Genomic DNA, 23,727 nt, shown 5'->3' with positions numbered 1-23,727 from the left:
TATAGCGTGTTACATTTGAAATTCAAATTCGCCAGATTGGTTACGTTGCCTTTGAGACTGTATAGTAGCCCAGGAAATAAATTTACACCCATAATGGCATACCATTTGCAATAGTAGACGACCCAAGGTATTGCAAATAAGCGATGTCCAGTCTTTTTTAGTAGCCATTTGGTCACAAACACTGGCCAAAGTTAGCGTTCGTATTTGTTTGTGTGTGAAAAATGCAAAAAACGCCAATTTTGGCCAGTGTTTGTGACTAAGTGGCTACTAAAAAAGACTGGACATACCCCATTTGCAATACCTTTGGTTTTCTACTATTGCAAATGGTATGCCATCATAGGGGTAATTTTCATTCTTGGGCTACCATAGGGTCATAAAGGCAACGTAAGCAATCTGGCGAATTTTAATGTGAAAAAAATTAAACACAAGCCTTATATTTGACGCTGTAATTTTTGAAAACACCATAAAACCTGTACATGAGGGATACTGTTGTACTCAGGAGACTTCGCTGAACACAAATATTTGTGTTTCAAAACAGTAAAAAGTATTGCAGCAATAATATCGTCCCTGTAAGTGCTGTTTGTGCGTGAAAAATGCAAAAAACTTCACTTTTACTGGCGATATCATGGTTGTAATACATTTTACTGTTTTGAAACACTAATATTTGTGTTCAGCGAAGTCTCCCGAGTAAAACAGTACCCCCCATGTACAGGTTTTATGGTGTCTTGGAAAGTTATAGGGTTAAATATAGTGCTAGCAAATTAAATTCCCTATACTTTCGGCATGGGTGGTCAGGCAGGTCCCGCTAATTGTAATTAATTAGGATACCTAATTATGTAAAATTATTACATAAATATATGTGTAGAATTAATATATGTATATATATACATATGTGTATATATACGTATATATATATATATATTTTTTTTTTAATATTTTTATTTATATATAGGTATATATAGTGATATATACGTATATATTTATGTATATAGATATATATATTATTTTGTTCTACGTGTATTTTGATATAAATATATATATATTAATATCACAATACAGTTAGAACGAAATAAAACACATCTATATATTTTTTAATATTTTATTTTTAATTATTTATTTTATTTTATTTTTTTACGTATTTACATATTTATTTTTTTTATATTATTTATAAATATATATATAACAATAATTATATATATATTTAATCAGTATCAGTCTACGTGTAATTTGATATTAATATATATATATAATTATATATATATTAATATTAAAATACACCTAGACGGTGTATGTGTGTGTATGTATATGTGTATATATATACTTAGATCATATATATATAATATATATATATATATGATCTAAGTATAAATTATTTTTTTTACACTTTTAACATTATTTGTATTTTATTTTCAGCCAGCAGGGGGACCAACTGTCATTACAGTTGGTCCCCCTGCTGGCAATGCCTGAGCCAGCTATCCCGGCCATGTGATTGTGAGGTCCTCGCAAGGACCTCACTCTCACATGACCGTGAGGCACCGGAGGAGGAAGATGTGCCGCGGGGGGGGCTCCCTGGGAGTCCCCCCAACCGCGATCGCCGGCGTGGGACCGCCGGCGACCGGGTAAGTTACTAAAAACCGGAGGGCGTACTATTACGTCCGGCGGCGTTTAGAGCCGCTTTTAAAAGGACGTAATAGTACGCCCTCCGGACTTAAGGGGTTAAACTCCTGGGTTGCATTTGCAGCATGTTTTGGATCATTGTCCATCTCTACAGTGAAGCTCTGTCCAATCAACTTCAATGAATTTTGCTGAATCTAAGCAGACAATATATCCCTATACACTTCATAATTCATCTGGCTTCTTCTGGCTTCTGTCACATCATCAATAAACACTAGTAACCCAATGCCATTGGAAGCCATGCATGCCCATGCTATCACACTGCCCAGTGGCGGAACCTATGTAGAGAGGGCCGAAGAAAGTTTTTTGGGCCCCCTACTTGCGCAAGAGTGGCCAAAAGGTAGATCCCCATCTATCGTACAACTCCAAAGATGCTATACCAGCGGGGAATCTACCATTTGCCCATCCTTGCAATGTTTTATTTGTGAGCAGTGTTTGTGTCTATGAATGTAAGCATGTTTTGTACAAAGTATATGCGATCATGTAGGGGTGTATTTGTATGTACTGTTGCCATTAGAATGCAGTGGTGTACTTGTGTGTAGTGTTGATTTTTAAAAGTAGGTATGCTTTTGCGTGTAGTGTTGGTGTTTGATTGAAGGGATGCTTGTATATAGTTTTGTGTTTTAATACAGGGGTGTGTTTGTACGTAATGTTTGCATTTGATTGCAGGGGTGTGTTTGGATGCAATGTTGTTATATGCGGACGTACATTTGTGTGTAAGAATGGTGTTTGAGTGAAGGAGTGTGTTTGTATATAATTTTGTAGTTTGAATGCAGGGGTGTGTTTGTATGTAATGTTTGTGTTAGATTGCAGGAATGTGTTTGCATGTTGTGTTGGTGTTTGATTGATTGGATGTATGCACATACACTGCCACATACATACATACTTAGACAGATACACATACACAGTAACACACAGATACACATATATAAACACACTGACACACATACAAACACAAATTTATATACACATGGACACATGCACACACACTGTCACACATATACACACTGACGCACATGCCCACCCTTAAATGCATACTGCCACACACACATGCACACCCAGACACACAGATACACACACACTGATACACACACACACACCCTGACACACAGATGCACACACACCTACACAGATGCACACTGACATATACACAGATGCAGATGCCCACCCTGACACACAGATACCTGCATACTGACACACACATGCACACCCTGAAACACACACACACACACATACTGACACACACACACATATACACACACACACTGACCTGCATACTTACACAGATATACATTAACATTAACAAACAGATATAAATATATACCCACTGACACATATAAGCACAGGCACAAAGACGCACACACTCAGACACACTGTGACACAGACAGACACACACACACACACACACTCACAGTGTGACACACACACACACAGACACACTCATACACATGCACACACACACAGTGGGACACAGACAAACACATAAACACACACACACACTGTGACACAGACACACACACTCAGACACACACACAGTGTGATACAGACACACATACTCAGAAACACAGACACACAAAAACACAGTGTCACAAAGACACATACACTCAGACACACACGCTGTGACACACACACACAAACACACACACACACACACACTGTGACACAGAAACACACACTGTGACACAGAAACACACACTGTGACATAGGCACACACAGTCTCACATAAACAGATACATATTTGCAGTCACCCTCCTCTTAACATACCTTTAGTTTCCAGGAGGGTGGCTTGCTGCTGCTGGCTGAGGGAGAGAATGACTTTGCGCCTCCTCTTCTGTTGCCTTTTCCCTCCCTCGCGACACACTTTATGTAGTTAGGAGGTGATCAGCTGTCACTTCATCCCCACCAGCAGATATTACAGGGGCCGATCTGGTTCTTAAAGGACCGCAGGACCCAACCGGGCCCCTGTTCACCAATAAAACAGCAATACCCATCAGGTGGCCCTAAGTCCTTGGGGCACCTGATGGTCCCCCTGCACCAACGTTAGTTCCGCGGCTGACACTGCGTCCACTGTGTTTTACAGATGATATGGTATGCTTTTAGATCATGAGCCGTTCCAAGCCTTCTCCATACTTTTTTCTTCCCATCATTCTGGTACAGATTGATTTTATTTTTTTTGTCTTTTGGCAAAGTCCAATCTGGTCTTTCTATTCTTGATGCTTATTAACGGTTTGCACCTCGTGTTGAACATTCTGTATTTGCTCTTGTGAAGTCTTCTCTTTGTGGTTGATATTACAGAAAAAGAGTATGTCGTGCTGGATTGACCAGCCCCACAAACTCAAGGGTAGGTTACACGAGGTATACGGGGCTTAACCCCAGGTAAAGTCAAAACGAAGAAAAGAGAGAAGAAGTGGAGAAACACTCACTAAAATAGTGGGTGTAGTCCAGATTGTCTCTCTAGGAAATACCTCTTAATATAACTGTTTGTGGTAGATATACCTTGATAATGATATGCCTACCTCCTGGAAAGTGCACTTGGCTGGATGTTGTGAAGAAGTTTTTATTTACCATGGAAAGGATTCTAAGGCCATCCACCACTATTGATTTCCATATACGTTCATGCTCACCAGTGCATTCTTTTTTTTTCTTAGAATGTACCAAACTGTTGATTTGGCCACTCCTAAAGTTCCTGCTATCTCTCTGATGGATTTTTTGTTTGCAGCCTAATGATGGCCTGTTTCCCTTGCATTGACCTCATGTTGTGGGTTCACAGTAGCAGCTTCCAAATGTGAATACCAAACATGGCATCAACTCCAAACCATCTATTTGTTTTATTGGTGAAAAAAATTGTATTTGGCAATGAAAGTCCCCCTTTGGACTTTAGGAGATGTAATGTTGTATCCTGAATTCTAGGTTTTAATTGCCTTTGATAACTTCTTAGTAGTGCTTGTAAAATGTACGAAATAGATATGACATTCTGGGGGAGAATGTTCATCTTTATTGTAGCAATGTGTGCTGACCAGGAAATATCTAGGCTAATGACTAGATTTTTTAAAAGTTTTGTTCATAAAGATGTTCTGGATCTTTTGTAATTTGTACACCTAGGTATGTAATAGACTTATTTTACCATTCAAAATTGTAATTAGATTTTCTATATCTAACTGGTTGCTGAAATGTAAAAGCCAGAATTTGCATTTTACTGATATTATTTTTATAATTAGTTGATTTGAAATGTCCAATAAAGTGATTTCAGAGGATTAGTAACTAGTGCCAAGATATCGTCTGCAAAAAGCCCCAATTTCTGTTCTTGGGTGCCACTTTGAATTCCTGTCATCTGTAAATGTCCCCTTATTTTAATTGCTAAATTTCATGGAGTTGAAATCGGCACTAAAGACTGAAGCCGAGAGACTGGAGTACAAAGCTAATATAGAATTGACAACATCTGGTGGGAAGCCAATTTCTTAACAACTTTAGCCATAAATAGCCAATGTAGCCTGTCAAAGGCTTTCTCTGCATCAAGAGACACCATTAAACTAGGTATTTTATTTCTATTAATTATATATGTAAGATCAATAAACAATAAACTTACAAGTATTATCTCTGGCATGTCTACCTGTAATAAATCCTAGTTGGTCTTTATCAATCAGAGTTGGCAGTAAATCTTTAATTCTATTAGCTATAAGTCGAACATATAATTTAGTATCTATATTCATTAGGGAAATTGGTCTAAAATCTGCAGGAGTATCTGCTGGTTTACCTGGTTTTGGTAATTGCGTCCAACATTTCTTGTGTTATAGACCCCAGTAATTTAATATGGTTGAAAAGTTTTGTCAGATATAGAATGAATTAGGTTTTAAATACACAATAATAAGAGTTACTATATTTATATCCTACCAGTTGTTAGGGGAGCTACATAGTTTATCACAAGACTGCTCATGTATTGTATTTTGAGTTATTTTATTTAACAGATGTACAAAGAAAACCACAAGAGAAGTCATATAGCTCTCTCTCCATTCCATTCTTAGAATCTTTCTAATCTTAGAACCCTTTTATTTAATTTATTCTCATCCTTTAATTTTCTCCTTCCACCTAGTCTTACCTCATTAACCTTTACTCACCTGACCTCTCTCACTCACCCCCAACTTATCTAGTACTAACTGAACTACTTATTACACTAAACACTCAGTCTGTCCCTAACCACTACCTACCTCCTCTCAACCCTTAACCATTGTACAGTTTTAAAAGGTAAGAAATGCTGCTTTTGTCCCTTAATTAGTAGACCCAATTATGTATTGACTGAATAGTGCTATCTTTGCCTACTCTAGCATTTCCTTACTTTACACCTAAACCACAAATCCAAAATGTCCTAATCTTACGCTAAAGTCTTTCCCTTAAACTTTCCCTCTAACTTACCAAATTTTACCAAATCTTAACAGACAGTTCTCTGATGTGTCACATGGCACAAGAGGCAGAACCTCTCCCTTCCAGCTGGGGCCAAAAAAATTGTGATATAGACAGGGACATTTTAGCCGTGAGGCAAACAAGGCATTTGCCTTGGGCCCAGGGCAAATGCCTTGTTAGCCTTGCGGCTAACTGACATGCTGGGCTGCTGGGCGGGCGGGCTGGCGAGGGAGCACTTCCTCTGAGCTGTCTGCTCAGCTCGCTCACACGCCGCAGAGTGAGGCTGGGAGCCGGAAGATGACGTCATATTCCGGTTCCGCCTCCCAGCCTCACTCTGCGGCCGGCGCACGAGGGAGCTGAGCAGACAGCTCAGAGGAAGTGCTCCCTCGCCAGCGCTGCCCGCCCAGCAGCCACTGGACTCCCAGGGAAAGAGGGAACCCCCCCCAGCATTCCCAAAGGTAAGGAGGCTGGGGGGGTTAAATAAAAAAATTTAAAAAATGTGTTAATGTGAGTGAGTGTGTGTGTGTGTTAGTGAGCGTGTGTGTGTTAGTGTGTGTGTGTCTGTTAGTGTGTTTGCCTGTGAGTGTGTGTGTCTGCTAGTGAGTGTGTATGTGTCTGCTAGTGTGTGTGTCTGTCTGTGTGTGTGTGTCTGTTAGTGTGAGTGTGTTTGTGTGTGTGTCTGTTAGTGTGTTTGCCTGTGAGTGTGTGTGTCTGCTAGTGAGTGAGTGTGTGGCTGTTAGTGAGTGAGTGTGTGTCTGTTAGCTAGTGTATGCGTATCTGTCAGTGAATGTGTGTGTATTTAGAAGGCAGGGTGGGGGAAGGGTTGGGTGGGAGTGGCGCAGGGGGGAGAGGAGGGCGCCTGAGTTTTGTCCTGCTTAGGGCAGCACAAAACCAGAGTACACCACTGGATATAGACTGTCACACTGAGATATTTGCATGGCTGATCTAGATAGCTCTTTGTTGTCAGGGTGGACATACACAATGGGGAAGGGAACTGTAACAAATAATATAGTTGTATACTGTGTGCTGAGTGTTTAAAAACCCTGATTCCTGTAAAAAAAAAAAAAGTTAGTTACTGTTGTTTGCACCAAGAAGAAGCTTGTTTTGTCTCTTTCTTAAGGTCTCACAGGTATATAGCTATTTATTGTCCACTATAGAGTAGCTACAAATACAAATACAAAGGTTTGTGCGATTTTCAAAGGAGCCCCAATACTGGGGGTCTGTGCTTAAAAAGCTGAGCTTTGAGCAGAATAAACTGGTTGACTCCCAGAACTGTGTGTCATCCAGTTACTGAGGGAATGGGCTATAATCACTAAGCAGTGCTTTCTTTCCGCTCCAGGGGACTTTTAGCGGAGATATTCGGTCTCAGTTGTTTATCCCGAAACTATTTGGTACTTTCCAAAAATTCCTTCCTCTTCCGCTGATCTCAGAAGTAAGTAGTTGTAGCGGAATGGATGCTCTAGACACACTTTTTTTTTGTGTAAATTCTTTATTTTAGGGTTATATCAACGTTTGTAGTGGGATACAGAATGAAGAGTAGGGAGGGGGAAAAATTCACTTTAGGTTCAACGTTGCAATTGTCTACAAGTGCATTACAGTTGATGTTATCAGTTCAATGTTACCAGTATGCCCTGTTGTTTTTCACAATAGGCTGTAGGAATTGCTCTATATATTGCTCCCGAAATGATGGCTCTCCCTGGTGGTCTAGTCATGTTTGTGAATCTTAGGTAGGAAGTAATACACCGGAATTCTCGGGTACATTACTGTCAAATAGTCATATTCTGTTTTAGTTATGACTTCTGTCGTTGCTCCTCTACCTAAGTATTCTAAAAAAATTAGTTTAATGTCTTTAGTGGGATCTCCTTTAACTTTTTATACATAATCCCAATATTAAGCTGTCTTATATAGTATTCCCTATCCAAAACAACGATGCCACCCCCCCCCCGTCAGCTGTTTTTTATAACAACTTAGTATTCTCCCTCCGTTCTATTAGAGCTTGTTGTTCTTCCTTATTAAGATTCATCCTATTCGTATTTATTCTTTGTATACTTTTAACTTCTCTCATGACCAGTTCCTCAAAAGCATTCATTGAATTAGTCTTGCAATTTTGGGGAAAAGAAAGTAGATTTTTTCTTTAATTTAGTATATTTCCCTCCTTTCAAAGTTTGTATTATATTTTGAGGCTCTTCTAATTTATCAGTCTTGTCTTTAAAAAATCTTTTGAGGCATAATTTCCTTACAGATTTCTTAAGGTCAATATACATTGAGAAATTATCTAAATTGGCTGTGGGACAGAACTTTATACCCCTAGCGATTACTCTATTTTGCAAGGCCTTGCGCTGTGTGGGGCCTCGCGGACGCCTAAACCGCCATAGGGCAGACTGACATCGAGGCCCCTCCTGTCAGTCTGCCCGTGAGAGCCAGCCTTCAGTCTGCAGCGACGCCGGGTGTGAGCTGCAGACTGGTGTCTCGCGATCTCTAGCCAATCAGAGCGTTGCCGCGGGTTACCACGGCAACGCTCTGAGTGAAGATCGCGAGACCTTCACCATGTGGTCTGCAGCTCTGCACCTGGCAGAGCTGCAGATCGGAGAGCCCACTGGTCCACCAGGTAGTCTCACCCTGTCACTTCCATCTCACCCTGCCACCTCACCTGTCACCCCTTCTCACCCCACCTGTCACCCCACCTCTTACTCTGTCACCCACCCTGTGACCCCCCACACTATGTCACCCCCTTACTCTGTCACCTCACCCTGCCACTCCCCAAACAATGTCATCCCCTCTCACCCTGTAACTCCACCTCACATTGTCAGCCCCTAACACTATGTCATCCCCTCTCACCATGTCACCCCACCTCACACTGTCAGCCCTTAACACTATGTCACCCCACTTCACACTGTCAGCCCCTCACACTCTGTCACCCCACCTCACACTCTGTCAGCCTCTCACACTTTGTCACCCCTATCACACTCTGTCACAGCCATCACACTCTGTCACCCCATCACACTATGTCACCCCCCTCTTACTCTGTCATCCCCCTACACAATGTCACCCCCTCTCACTCTGTCACCCCCCTACACGATGTCACCCTCCCTCTCACACTAGGTCTCCCCCCTCTCACACTAGGTCTCCCCCCTCTCACACTAGGTCTCTCCCTCACACACTAGGTCTCCCCCTCACACACTAGGTCTCCCTCCTCTCACATTATGCCACCCCATTTACACTCTGTCACCCCCCTACACAATGTCACCCTCCCTCTCACACTAGGTCTCCCACCCCTCACACACTAGGTCACACCCTGTCACCCTCCTGTCACCCCCTCTTACTCCGTCACCCACCCTGTGACCCCCCACACTATGTCACCCCCCTTACTCTGTCACCTCACCCTGCCACTCCCCAAACAATGTCATCCCCTCTCACCCTGTCACTCCACCTCACATTGTCAGTCCCTAACACTATGTCATCCCCTCTCACCATGTCACCCCACCTCACACTGTCAGCCCTTAACACTATGTCACCCCACCTCACACTCTGTCAGCCTCTCACACTTTGTCACCCCCATCACACTCTGTCACAGCCATCACACTCTGTCACCCCATCACAATATGTCACCCCCCTCTTACTCTGTCACCCCCTACACAATGTCACCCCCTCTCACTCTGTCACCCCCCTACACAATGTCACCCTCCCTCTCACACTAGGTCTCCCCCCTCTCACACTAGGTCTCCCCCCTCTCACACTAGGTCTCCCCCTCACACACTAGGTCTCCCCCTCACACACTAGGTCTCCCTCCTCTCACATTATGCCACCCCATTCACACTCTGTCACCCCCCTACACAATGTCACCCTCCCTCTCACACTAGGTCTCCCACCCCTCACACACTAGGTCACACCCTGTCACCCTCCTGTCACCCCCTCTTACTCCGTCACTCACCCTGTGACCCCCCACACTGTCACCCACCCGTACTCTGTCACCTCACCCTGTCGCTCCCCACACACTATTTCACCCCACCTCACACTTTCACTCCCTCACACTATGTCACCCCCCTCTTATTCTGTCACCCACCCTCTTACTCTGACACCCCCCTCTTACTCTGTTACCCACCTTCACTCTGTCACCCCCTCTCTGTAATGAAAATATACCCCAACTCGCAGGATTCAACTCGACAAAAGACAACACAGAGGATAGATACGTCTACCGGACCTTAGAATGGCCGGACTCGACGTATATGAGAGGAGACAGAGTCAGGAACGATCCGAGGTCAAGGGCACAGAGAGACAGCGTAAACTAGGACTAGCCAGGGTCTGGTACACAGTAAACAGCAAGCCAGCAAACAGAACAGATAAGGATAAAGAGATAACGTAGTCAGAAACAAAGCCAAGGTCAATACGAAGGAACACAACTGAACACAACAAGCGCTAAAGGGAACTGAAACAGAAACCACGATAGGGCAGGGAGTAAAGGGAGAGGTAAGTTTAAATACCTTCAACTTATTCTTGATTGGCCCCTGTCATATCCACGCCCCCAATATGTGAGAGTATGGGGAGTGTAGGGTGACAGGGGCCAATGGGAGACCTTTTGATTTTCGGCTCCCACTTCCCCTTTAAGAGCGTGCTCATGACGCGCGGCACGCTCTCAGAGCTAGGCGGGACACGTAACCGCATTCCGCGGTCAGCGCCCGCCGTCATCGGCGCTCTGAGCGTGCTGGGAACAGAGGACCTCGGCCGGCCCCCGGACAAGGTAAGTACCGCTACACTCTCACTCCATCACACCCCTTTACTAATGTAACCCTCTCACACTGTCACCACCCTCATACTCTGTCACCACCCCTCACATTGTGTCATTTCCCCCACACACTCTGTCCCCACTCTCTGCGCACACTGACACCCCTCCATACACACTGTCTCTCCCTCCGCACACACGGGCACCACTCTCCGCACTCGGGCACCTCCCTTCATTCTCACTGTCAACACCTCAACACTCTGGCACCCACCTCCATACACTTTGGCACCCTCCTGCTCTTTTACACTCACTCAATAATTATACACACTGTCATAAAACATAGCTCCGCCATAAACTCAGTGCCAAAGGCCACAGGCAGTACACAAACATACACATGCTCAGAGAAACATACATACATATACAAGGATACTCACTGCCAGATACACACTCTCAGACACACAGAGGTAGACAATGCAACAATGTATACATAGACTAGCTCTCTGTATCCAGTGCTGCAAGCTCCCTTTTCAATATATCTACAGCTTCTTATACACACAAATCAACTGTTATTTTTTCAATAATGGTGTTAGTGGGGGGGCCTTATGTATGAGTCTCGCCTAAGGCCTCGCCAAGTCTAGAGCCGCCACTGCTTCCTCTTTTTCCTTCTCTGAATCTTTTGTCCCTCTCTTGCTCCTCTCTTTCTATTCCTGTCATGACTGCTAGTGTGGTCCAACACGCAGAAACTATGTAAACATATACAAAGAAAATGAAAAGGAAATAAAAAGGATAGAACGTAAACCGGTCCTTAGAATGGCCGGACTAATACGTTAGAGACAGAGAATGGTCAAAGGGAAAGCCGAGGTCAAGGAAGCCAGAAATACACAAATACCGTTTAAACAAGCCAATTCAGGGATACCAGAAATCAGAATAACAAGGAATAGCCAAGGTCAAAATACCAGAATATCAGAATCACAAGAATAAACGCACTCTCGGGAACCAGGAACAGGAAACCACGACAGGGCTGTGATTGGTCAGAGGATGACTTCTGACCCCAGAACGTGGGTGTGCGTCGGCATTGTGACTTCACACGCACGTCAGTATAATTTCGGGGGACGGAGCCACTGATGGACGTGACCGCATGGTCGGCGCCATCTTTGATTTGCCAGGGCAGCGTGGTGGAGCGGTTACTGGCTCGCCTCTGAGAAGGTAAGCTCAGCTTGTCGGCGCAATCGTGCCCGTTGGGCACAGATGCGCCTCGTGGCGAGCCAGGAGACGTAACAATTCCTATTCTTCTTTTTAATGGAGAACTTGGGATGTTTAAGTTTATCCTTTCTTTTCTTTTTCAATCCCATTCTAAAAAAATCTTTGGATTGGTCCCCTTGATTCAGTATTTCATACCTGTTTTCAATGGGTATGTCAAATCTAGGGTAATTCTTATTCTCTGTCCTGTGTTGGACAATTCTCCATGGATTGGAATCTGATGCTTTTTTATATTCTCTATCTTCCCTAGGAGTTGTTCTATCAACCTGAGTGATATTCCTGTGATTAATCTCATCTCTACTCTGTTGATTGTGGTGTTCTGTACTTCCATCTGTGGATTCTCTTCTCTTGTTAGGTTGTTGTAAATCTCTTTTCTCCTTGTCATACTGCTGTCTATTTCTATTTCTAAATCCACTTTGAGCTCCCCTAATCTCTCTGATCTATACTGATTTCTCCATGGTTCCCTTCCATTTCTCCTATTTTTCAATCTTCCTCTATGGAAGGTATGTACCTTATTTTCAGAAGTGTCTCTTTTGTCCCTTAGATACTTCTTTTTTTTTTAATTGTAATTACTTATTTTTGCAGTCTGTTCATTTCATTCAATATCGCCCCGAATGTTTCTCCATTTCCACAGATGGTTTCCTGTTTTATTATTTAAGTTTTATTATTTATTTTTCTACAGATCTTTAGATTTTGTTAGTTCCAGATGGTCATCTGAAGTTTCCTATATTCCTATGGGATATAATGAATATACAGATATACATAGGAATCATACTTATTAAAACCTTTTTTTGGATATGATTATTTTTGTGCAATTAGTGGTTTGTTTATAATTCATTTGGATAGGTGCGATATGTGCACTCATTATACAGAGAGTGTTTTTAACACTTTTTTTCTTTAAGAGACACGGATGGAGATTCACTGCTCTCCATATGTATATGAAATATGTGCATTCAATAATCTGCATAGGTATTTTATGTGTAGGTTACTGTTGCATTTTTGTATGGCAATGTTTCCTTGTATATAAAGGTTCTGTTTTGGTTCTTATACACACTTGATTCGATATATATGCTAAGCCTAATTTTGTGTAATACATATAAGCAGTTCGTTATGGTTTTAATGTTTATTTAGAGGACGGACTTTTTGAATCATCTCTCTGCAATACAATCCCGTCCCTAGACCAATGAGAAAGCAAGAGGGGAGGAGTTAGAGATATAAGAGAAGAACAAGACCAATGACGTTGTCGGAAGAAGCATGGGAAGGCGGGTGAAACACGTTAATCAAGACGTCACTGGAGAGGCGGACCCGGAAGAGATCACGTGATCGGGACTGGCAAAACCCGGAAGAGATCACGTGATCGGGACTGGCGAAACCCGGAAGTGACTTTCATTGAGTGGCGAACACTATTATACTTTGTGTATACATGCTTTTATGTCAGTAGTTTTGCTGGCATACCCACCAATTGCAAAGTAAGCTTTTTCAACCTTTTTTTTACAATAAATTGTTCAAGATGCTATTCATAGAACCATCAGACTACTGGGAACATACCATCTAGATCCTGTGTTGGATACTTCCCTCTCAAGTGGAGCTTTTCAAACAGAGAGCCAGGGGTGATAGGGCTCTGGTCCATGTGAGTTCTCCCATTTACCCCATTTGTGCTTTACATTTATTTAGATAGTCTGCACTATATTTGTTTTTGTTACTTTCAGAATATTTCCTCTTCAATTTGAGCATGCTTATTTTGGTAATATCATTATGTTGGTGTATACTGTATGTGTCACTGTGGTACAACACAGCTAAAATTGAAGATTATCTTATCTCCACTGATACATTTCTGGCTCTTATCGTTTTGACATGCCCTTGGAATGATATCAAACAAACTGTTTGACCATGGGCTGGTGGACATGTCCCTGGGATGATGATGAGTCTCACTCTCCCTCAACTCTTTACCTTGCGATTGTAAAGATTTGCATCAATTAAAATTACAATTATTTATATAGCGTCAATGTATTCTTCGGTGCTGTACAATAGACACACAAGACAAACACTTAATTCTAACAAAACATGATTGACATTATGGAACAGTAGGTGAAGAGGCCCCTGACCAAACAAGCTTGCAATCTAAAAGGGTGAGGGAGAAATACAAAAAAGGATGTTGGAAGCCGAGAGCACAGTAGATGGGAAGTGGCAGAGGAAGATTATGAGGAGTTAAGGGAAGAGCTGATATTCACACATAGGACTAAGCTTCATGGACTTTCCACAATTTGCCCTCTAGGATTGCTGCCCTGTCAGGCTGTAGAGCAGGAGTAAGCTGTTGCTCTTGTCGGAAATTGGGTCACATTTAGAGTAACTGTTCTTCATGCAGGGCATGCAACCATTGGCAGAGAACTGTTTGTACAAGGCCGAGAGGGAGAGTGACCACTTCTTTGTGGAACAGATTAGAAATCAGTGCAAGCCAGTTTAGAGACTCTAACCAGTTACCACCTACCAGAGAGGTGGTGTGCTCTTCTTTACATTAGGTAAACCCTGTGCAAGTGGCCAGGAGGGATAACCAGGACTGCCACCAGTTTGTATTAGTGAATGGGCAAGTTGTCTGAGGAATGAAAGACTGAAAAGTTACTTTGACTCTGATTGAACCTAGATGTGTCCAGCCTCGACACTGGAGAGGGCTTACTGTGGCTGTAGAGGGCTCAGGAGAGCTTGTGCACAAACTACCCACCACTAAACACCACCTTGATTGGGGCAATTTAACTGGGACATAGAAGTGGGCACTAGGAATCGCTTACTAGCTGAGCTCCTTAAGGGAATGTAATGGCACAAGATGAGCTAAAACCAGCTTGAGATCTGAGCGGGGACCCAATGAAGGGCAGGCTAATTGAGCTGTTGTCCGTTCTCACCTTTCTTGCTCCTTGTTTTTCTCTTCTTAAGTTTAAAGGGCAATCCAGACGTGGACCCCCTTGCTCAATAGGGCTATACCTCACTGATTAAATCTTGCAAGGTTGAAACGATCATCTGGGGTTGCTGTATCTCTCGTGCAGAGGGAACTTGCTGGCATTTCGGATCTGGATTGCCTGTATGGGTGGTACCAGTCTTATATGCTTCAGATATGTTCTCTTTATAATGGCACAAGATGAGCTAAAACCAGCTTGAGACCTGAGCAGGGACCCACCGAAGGGCAGGCTAATTAAAGTATTGTCCGTTCTCACCTCTCTTGCTCCTTGTTTGTCTCTCCTTATGGGAAGTGACCTTATGCAACTTACCTTAGTTGTTGCAGGACCTGAAATTATTTACAACCCTGACTGTATAACAAATTTATACAGGAAACAAAATGAATTTTTTTTTCCAGGAAACAAAATGAAATTTTTTTAAAAGCTTTTTTTAATGTCCCTGCAAAAAGCTAATACACTGCAGTTTTAATATGCACAGTCCTATAGTCCAATTAATGGATTTCTAGACAATGATTTGTATTGACCCCCCAATATATTTGTATAATATACCCTCTGTTTTCTTAACTAAATACATTTTAATTTTAAGCATTCATAAATAAAAAATGTGATTCTCCCTATTAATTTTGTAGCCCACCTCTACACTTTTTTTCTTGGGCCATAATATCCTTCTTTAGAAAAGGTGCCCAAAATTGCCCAGCATATTCAATCAAAGTGTGGTATAATCATTGATTTATAATGAAAATGTGTATGCATGACAATACCTTACAGGCCCTTACAGGCCTTGGCAATTGCTGACGGACATTGTTGCCCTAGTTTGTTGTCAATAACTATTCCCAAATCCTTCTCCTGCATTGTTTTCCCCAACTCACTGCATTGTAGAGTGTAAGTTGCTTGTGCTTTCTTCACCAGAAGTCTATAACTTTACATTTATTTACATTAAATTTTATCTGTCATTTGTGTGTCCAGTCTCCTAATGTATCGAAATTCATCTGCAGTGAAGTAATATCCTGCTCACTTTGTATTACCTTAGCAAGGGTTGCCATCTGAACTTGTGGACCCTCTTGCACAGCCCAAAGCCAGGTAAAGTGGATGCAAGGTGTGTGTGTGTGTGTGTGTGTAAGGAAAGTGAATGCAGTATGAGTATGCTGGATGCGTTGTATGTGTATAAGGTGGCTGCAGTGTGTATAGTGGATGCAGAGTGTGTATATATTGAATGCAGTGTGTGTTTGTGTAGTGGATGCAGTGTGTGTAATGAATGTAGTGTCTCTCTTTGTGTACTGGATGTAGTGTCTGTGTGGTGGATGTAGTGTCTGTGTAGTAGACGCAGTGTCTCTGCAGTGGATGCAGTATTTGCATAGCGATTGCAGTGTATTTGTGTAGTGGATTTGTTTTTGTGTTGGACAAGGGTTGTGGGGTTGGTGGTTTTTTTTTGTTTTTTGTTTTATATTTATAACCTTTATTCCCCCCTCCCTGTCTCTTAAATGTAGTTTCAGTGGTGGTCCAGTGGCTCAGCTGGTTATACAGCAGTTTCCATCTTCCATCTTCTCTGTGTCCTGGGCTCCCTCTTTGAAGACAGCAGGGCCATAAGGAGCATATATATAGTGACACATCGGGGAATGGTGGTATAGGGCCCGGGCATGGAGCGGATACAAGAGCAGAGGTGAGGAGTTTGGGCCTCGCAGGACTGCCGGGCCCGTAACAGCCGTCATGGTTGTCACACCTTGCTGGTGGCTCTGATCTTGTCGGTTTTGTGTCATCTGCAACTGAAATATGAATTTCAATGCCTTTTTCAATATCATTTATATATTGATTGATTAGAAGTGGTTCCAGAGGGATCTTTTTACTATTAAAGACAATTCTCTGTACTCTATCTTTAAATGCTTATTTCAAGCACCATGACTGCATCAGTGCTTTGTAGTGGTTAGGGTGCCTGGAGTTTGTATGAGCAGCATTTCTCTATGAAACACTGCACATAGGGAGTTTAACCTCTTATTGCTGGAGGTATAACTCCACCTCTAGCAGTGTCATTAGCCAGCCTTGAGCAACAGTTCTGAGCTGCCTAACATAAACTCTGTGCAAATTGTGATGCACAGATGCTCATTGATTGGAAGAGAGAAGTCAGGTGATGCCCTCAGCCAGTCAATGAGTGACAGGATCGACATCTGTTTTCTTCTGCTCTGCAGAATCAGATGTCATAAACCTGCCTTTAAAGAAAAGCAAGAGCCCAGACGGACCCAGGTAAGAGGGCAAACTGTCACTAAATGGTTTGTCTATTACTGGTGTTGCAGATGCTCTTGGTATCAGGTTACACAGGTCATAGGAAAACAAATGATTTATTTGATGGCCGGTCAGTCTCAGCCAGACTCAAGTCTGTAAAAAAACTGAGCCCCCCTTTGCAGCTTAACCCCTTAACGCCGTTACGGTGTTCTATGCCGTCCCGCATTAAAAGGGCTTTAAAGCCATTGCGGCGGCATAGAACGCCGTAACGGCTTTGAGCCCTGGAGCGCCCGGGATACTTACCTACCCGACGCTCCGCTTCGGGAGGACTGCCTCACAGCCCAGGCTGCCCTCCCACTGCAAAAGAAGCCCCCGGGGGCCATGTGATCGCTCTCAAAGAGCGATCACATGGCCACCTATAGCTGGCTGTGGATCTGCCAGCAGGGGGACTGTCTGAAATGTCAGACAGTCCCCCTGCTGGTCGGAAAGTAAAAAAAAAAATAATAAGACATGTTATAAAATAAAATAAATGTGTGTATATATATATATATTATATATCTAATATATATACATATTATATATATGTAACGTCATACATAGTGTATTTTAATATTAATATAAGTACATATATTAGTATTAAAATACACTTAGAGTGACGTTACATATATATAATATGTATATATATATATATATATATATATTATATATAATAGATATATACACATATATTATATATATATATATATATATATATATATATATATATATATATAGGAGTAATTACAAAAAAATACATAAAATAATAAAATTAATAAATAAAATATTGAAACAAAATTTAATATAAATTATATATTCAGATGTAATTTCATTCTAACTGTATTTTGTTATTAATATATATATATATATATATATATTGGTAACAAAATACACTTAGAATGACATTCTATATATATTTATCTATATATAAAATACAAATAACCGCAAATATATATATATAGATAAATACATATAATTACATAAAAGATTACATTAGTATACACGTAGAATTTAAATACCTATAAATGCATATATATAAAAATTCTACATGTATATTTAAGTAATCTTTTAACATAATTATGTGATTTGATTAATTACAATTTGATTGACATGCCTGACAACACAGGGAGAAAGTGCAGAGAATTTAATTCGCAAGCACTATATTTGACCCTGTAACTCTCCAAGACACCATAAAACCTGTACATAGGGGGTACTGTTTTACTTGGGAGACGTCGCTAAACTCAAATATTAGTGTTTCAAACTGGTACATTGTATTACAACTATGATATTTTAAGTAAAAGTGACATTTATTGCATTTTTTTTACAAACGAACTGCACTTTTATGGACTATATTATTGTTGTAATATGTTTTACTGTTTAAAACACTAATATTTGTGTTTAGTGAAGTCTCCTGAGACTTCATACAGGTTGTATGGTGTTTTGGAAAGTTAGAGAGTCACATATAAGGCTTGCATTTCATTTTTTTGACATTGAAATTTGCCAGATTGGTTATGTTGACTTTGAGAGCGTATGGTAGCCCAGGAATGAGAATTACCCCCATGATGGCATACCATTTGTAAAAGTAGACAACCCAAGGTATTGCAAGTTGGGTATGTCCAGTCTTTCTTAGTAGCCACTTAGTCACAAACACTGGCCAAATATTAGTTTTTTGCTTTTTTCACACAAAAACAAATATGAACGCTAACTTTGGCCAGTGTTTGTGACTAAGTGGCTACTAAAAAAGACTAAACATAACCCACTTTCAATACCTTGGGTTGTCTACTTTTTCAAATGGGGGTAATTCTCATTCCTGGGCTACCACACCGTCTCAAAGGTAACATTACTAATCTGGCAAATTTCAATTTGAAAATGGAATGTTCTATATTTGACCCTGTAACTTTCCAAAACACCATAAAACCTGTTAACCCCTTAAGGACACAACTTCTGGAATAAAAGGGAATTGTGACGGAATATTTCCGTCATGTGTCCTTAAGGGGTTAATGGGGGGTACTGTTGTACTCGTGAGACATCGCTGATTACAAATATGTGCATTTTTGTGCAGTAAAACTGCAGTATGATGACATTCACAGCTAAAATGTCAGACGGAAATACAAATTTAAAAAAATATCTTATTTTCTCACATTTTTTTAAATTTTATTCATAATGAATTATGTTCCATATATATATAGTTAATGAAAATTACAGCCCTGTTTCTCCTGAACAAAATGATATATAATAAGTGTAGGTGCACTTAATGTGACAGCGGTGAATTACGGTTGAATAGACATATAGCGCAAATTCCAGTTTTTGTTTACGTTTTGTTTTGATCAGAACGTGTACTATTGACTCCGTCCTGAAGGGGTTAAGAATGCTCATATATCACAGATGATGCAGTTCATACACACAGAGGAAACACAAGGCTTACACCCATACTGCAGCAATTAATAACATATTAGCAAGCCTATACTTATCTCAAAAAGCATTAACTACGTATTAAGCATTCCTACACATGTGCCCTGGTCCTGAGTGTTTGTACGGCAATTTAACCACATAAGTTCCAGATGTTTCTAGGTCATCCTGTAGCCTCTATCACACTGGGGAATCGGGCAGGCTGTAGGGGCTTTGATTGTAGGATGAATTCCTTCAGTTAATGTTCAATCTAAGAACAATAATTTGCATCTAGAGAAATGTATTATCAATTGAACACTAACTTTCTGTGTGGAATTGTATCAAACACCATGACACAATCCAAGTAAATTACATCAGTTTCACTACCCTGATCTACACTTCTACTTTCTTTTTTGTAGAAGGAAATTAAGAGTTTTGCATTTAGTTTGAGATAGCTCAGTGGGCTAATACATCATCAGTAGAATCTGTTCAACCCTTAGGTTGCAGGTTTGAATCCTGTTGACTCAGCCCTTTATCCTTCCGAGGTAGATAAAATAAGTACCATTAAATTAGGTAATAGTAACAACGTCTGGATGTTGGGCTAAGGTAACATCCCCAGGATGTACTTGAAAACCAGAGTAATATGTATCTACCTTGTTTCTTGTTTAAATACTTTGTTATTATCATCATGTTTTATAAAAATATGCTGAACTCTGCTAATGGCATTGCTGTTCTCAATGAATTCTTAAATATTATTTCTGAAAAAGTCTTCAAATATTTTCCCAGTCACAGAAATTAAGCTCACAGGTCTATAATTTCCAGGCAATGGCTATGAATCATTTTTAAATATAGGAACCAAATCTGCCTTCCTCCAATCCTTCAGTACATTTCCTGAAAGAAAAGTATCCTGGAAGATTAAAAATAAAGGTTTGCCCTTTTCCACTCTCGGTGCTTAAAGTACTTGTGGGTGAATACCATCTGGCCCATGGGTTTGTCTTTTAGTTGCTGCAGCACTTTGTCTTGAGTCATCTAATCACATTTTTTCGGAATGTTTTTGCAGCAATGATATGCACAACTCGCACAGCTTACTTCTTGATATATGCTAAAAAAAAGTATTTACAATGCCTGCTTTTTCCTGATCTTCATTAACTAACACACCAATCTCTGATTTCAGTGAACCTACACTTGATTCTCTTATTTTAGTGAACATTGAGTTGTTTAGAATTTGCTCTCATTTGCGATCATCTTTTCATATTCTAGTTTAGATCATTTAATAATTTTTATAGCAATTATTGGGTTCCTTATATCTTACATAGGATGCCTCTAACTTTTCTGATTTGAATGTTTCAAATGCCCTACTAAGTTACATTCGATTATATATTGTTTGTTAGATTTATTACCAATGGTGTATTCTAAGAAGTGTACATTTCTAATAATTGTTTTAAGATATTTCATTTATCAATGTTTTTTTTATTTATGAAGGAGTTTATTCCAGTCTACGAATCGTAAAGCTACCCTTATCTTATTGAAACTGGCATTTGAGAAATATACGTTTTAGCATACTGCATGTGAATTAAATTAAGGGGTGAACTTATGTTTGTGAGCAGTTGCATAATATGACCCCTAGATGGAGATGCTGCTCTGTCAGGTCACAGAGGTTTCAGCAGTGATTTGTGGGAGGGAAAAGTAATCCTCGGTTGGACTCCTGATACAAGATTGCCCGTTGGTGTGTGGCAGGAAGTTGGATGGATTCCAGAACTGAAACAAATTTGTGCTGCCATAAAAGCAGGAAAATCCTAAGAGTGTGTTGATATGCCAACAATTGCCTGGCATAATGGCTATGCTATGTCAGGAAATTTTGCAATATTGATTCTAAGTTGCTAAAATTAGATTTTATATCTGGATGAAAAAAAGTAGGAAGCTAGAGAAAAAGGGTTTTATAATGATTGACGTAATGTTTTTCTTTTTGCTATTTTGTATTAATGTAGAAAGTGGAGCAGGAGTCATTTCTATTTCAAAATATGGAATTTATCAAAAAAATTAAAGGGGAAAATCAGTGGGCAATTCCACCCTGAAAAGAACAAAGCTTTTTTACACATGTAGTGTGTAGCGTCCGTGACCATCGTTCAGTATGATATCAGTTTGTTGCTTCTTGGTGAGGCTCCAAGAAGGTATAACGCTTTAACTAGCTGTGGTAGAAGGAACTGCGGTGACAGTGTAGTTACAGCAAAAAATGAATGGGGAAAAATGCCTCCAGTGTGTTGAATTGGACATAGAGGGCATGCTGCTATCCCCACTACCCTGAGGCTGAATACTACTATTAATTGTGCTGGTCGTTGTAATGGAGGCAGCGCTGGGGGAGATTTTAAACTCTCATAATTAGCACTACTACATAGCAATACTGCTGGATTAAGGTCCCTTTTCCCTACCTACCCTCCTTCAATTTTGTCTTGGGAATGTTACCTGACATTGATCATGGTGAGTTTGTTTTCCTTATTATAATAAGTTAGGTGCATGAATGATTATGTATTGTGTAAACAAAACTTTAGTCAGCAAAAATACGTGTTTGTGGTACAATATGGTGCTTGATTCAGTTACTACTGTTACATCTGCCTTCCTCCAATTCTCCAGTACATTTCCTGAAAGAAAAGTATCCTGAAAGATTAAAAACAGAGGATTGCTTATTTCCACACTCAGTGCTCAAAGTACTTGTGGGTGAATACCATCTGGCCCATGGGTTTGTCTTTTAGTTGCTGCAGCTCTTTGTCTTGAGTCATCTAATCACACTTTTTCAGAATGTTTTTGCAGCAAGGATACGCATAACTCATCACAGGTTACTCCTTGATATATGCTAAAAAAAAAAGTATTTACAATGTCTGCCTTTTCCTGATCTTCATTTACTAACACACCAATCTCTGATTTCAGTGAACCTTCACTTGATTCTCTGATTTCAGTAAACATTGATTTGTTTAGAATTTGCTCTCATTTGCTCTTATTTTTTCACATTCTAGTTTAGATCATTTAATAATTTTTATAGCAATTATTGGGTTCCTTATATCTTACATAGGATGCCTCTAACTTTTCTGATTTGAATGTTTCAAATGCCCTACTAAGTTACATTCGATTATATATTGTTTGTTAGATTTATTACCAATGGTGTATTCTAAGAAGTGTACATTTCTAATAATTGTTTTAAGATATTTCATTTATCAGTTTTTTTTATTTATGAAGGAGTTTATTCCAGTCTACGAATCGTAAAGCTACCCTTATCTTATTGAAACTGGCATTTGAGAAATATACGTTTTAGCATACTGCATGTGAATTAAATTAAGGGGTGAACTTATGTTTGTGAGCAGTTGCATAATATGACCCCTAGATGGAGATGCTGCTCTGTCAGGTCACAGAGGTTTCAGCAGTGATTTGTGGGAGGGAAAAGTAATCCTCGGTTGGACTCCTGATACAAGATTGCCCGTTGGTGTGTGGCAGGAAGTTGGATGGATTCCAGAACTGAAACAAATTTGTGCTGCCATAAAAGCAGGAAAATCCTAAGAGTGTGTTGATATGCCAACAATTGCCTGGCATAATGGCTATGCTATGTCAGGAAATTTTGCAATATTGATTCTAAGTTGCTAAAATTAGATTTTATATCTAGATGAAAAAAAGTAGGAAGCTAGAGAAAAAGGGTTTTATAATGATTGACGTAATGTTTTTCTTTTTGCTATTTTGTATTAATGTAGAAAGTGGAGCAGGAGTCATTTCTATTTCAAAATATGGAATTTATCAAAAAAATTAAAGGGGAAAATCAGTGGGCAATTCCACCCTGAAAAGAACAAAGCTTTTTTTACACATGTAGTGTGTAGCGTCCGTGACCATCGTTCAGTATGATATCAGTTTGTTGCTTCTTGGTGAGGCTCCAAGAAGGTATAACGCTTTAACTAGCTGTGGTAGAAGGAACTAGGGTGACAGTGTAGTTACAGCAAAAAATGAATGGGGAAAAATGCCTCCAGTGTGTTGAATTGGACATAGAGGGCATGCTGCTATCCCCACTACCCTGAGGCTGAATACTACTATTAATTGTGCTGGTCG

Source organism: Pelobates fuscus, chromosome 8 (genome assembly GCF_036172605.1).
Source record: "Pelobates fuscus isolate aPelFus1 chromosome 8, aPelFus1.pri, whole genome shotgun sequence".
Classification (NCBI taxonomy): domain Eukaryota; kingdom Metazoa; phylum Chordata; class Amphibia; order Anura; family Pelobatidae; genus Pelobates; species Pelobates fuscus.
Note: the sequence above shows the minus strand (reverse complement) of the source record.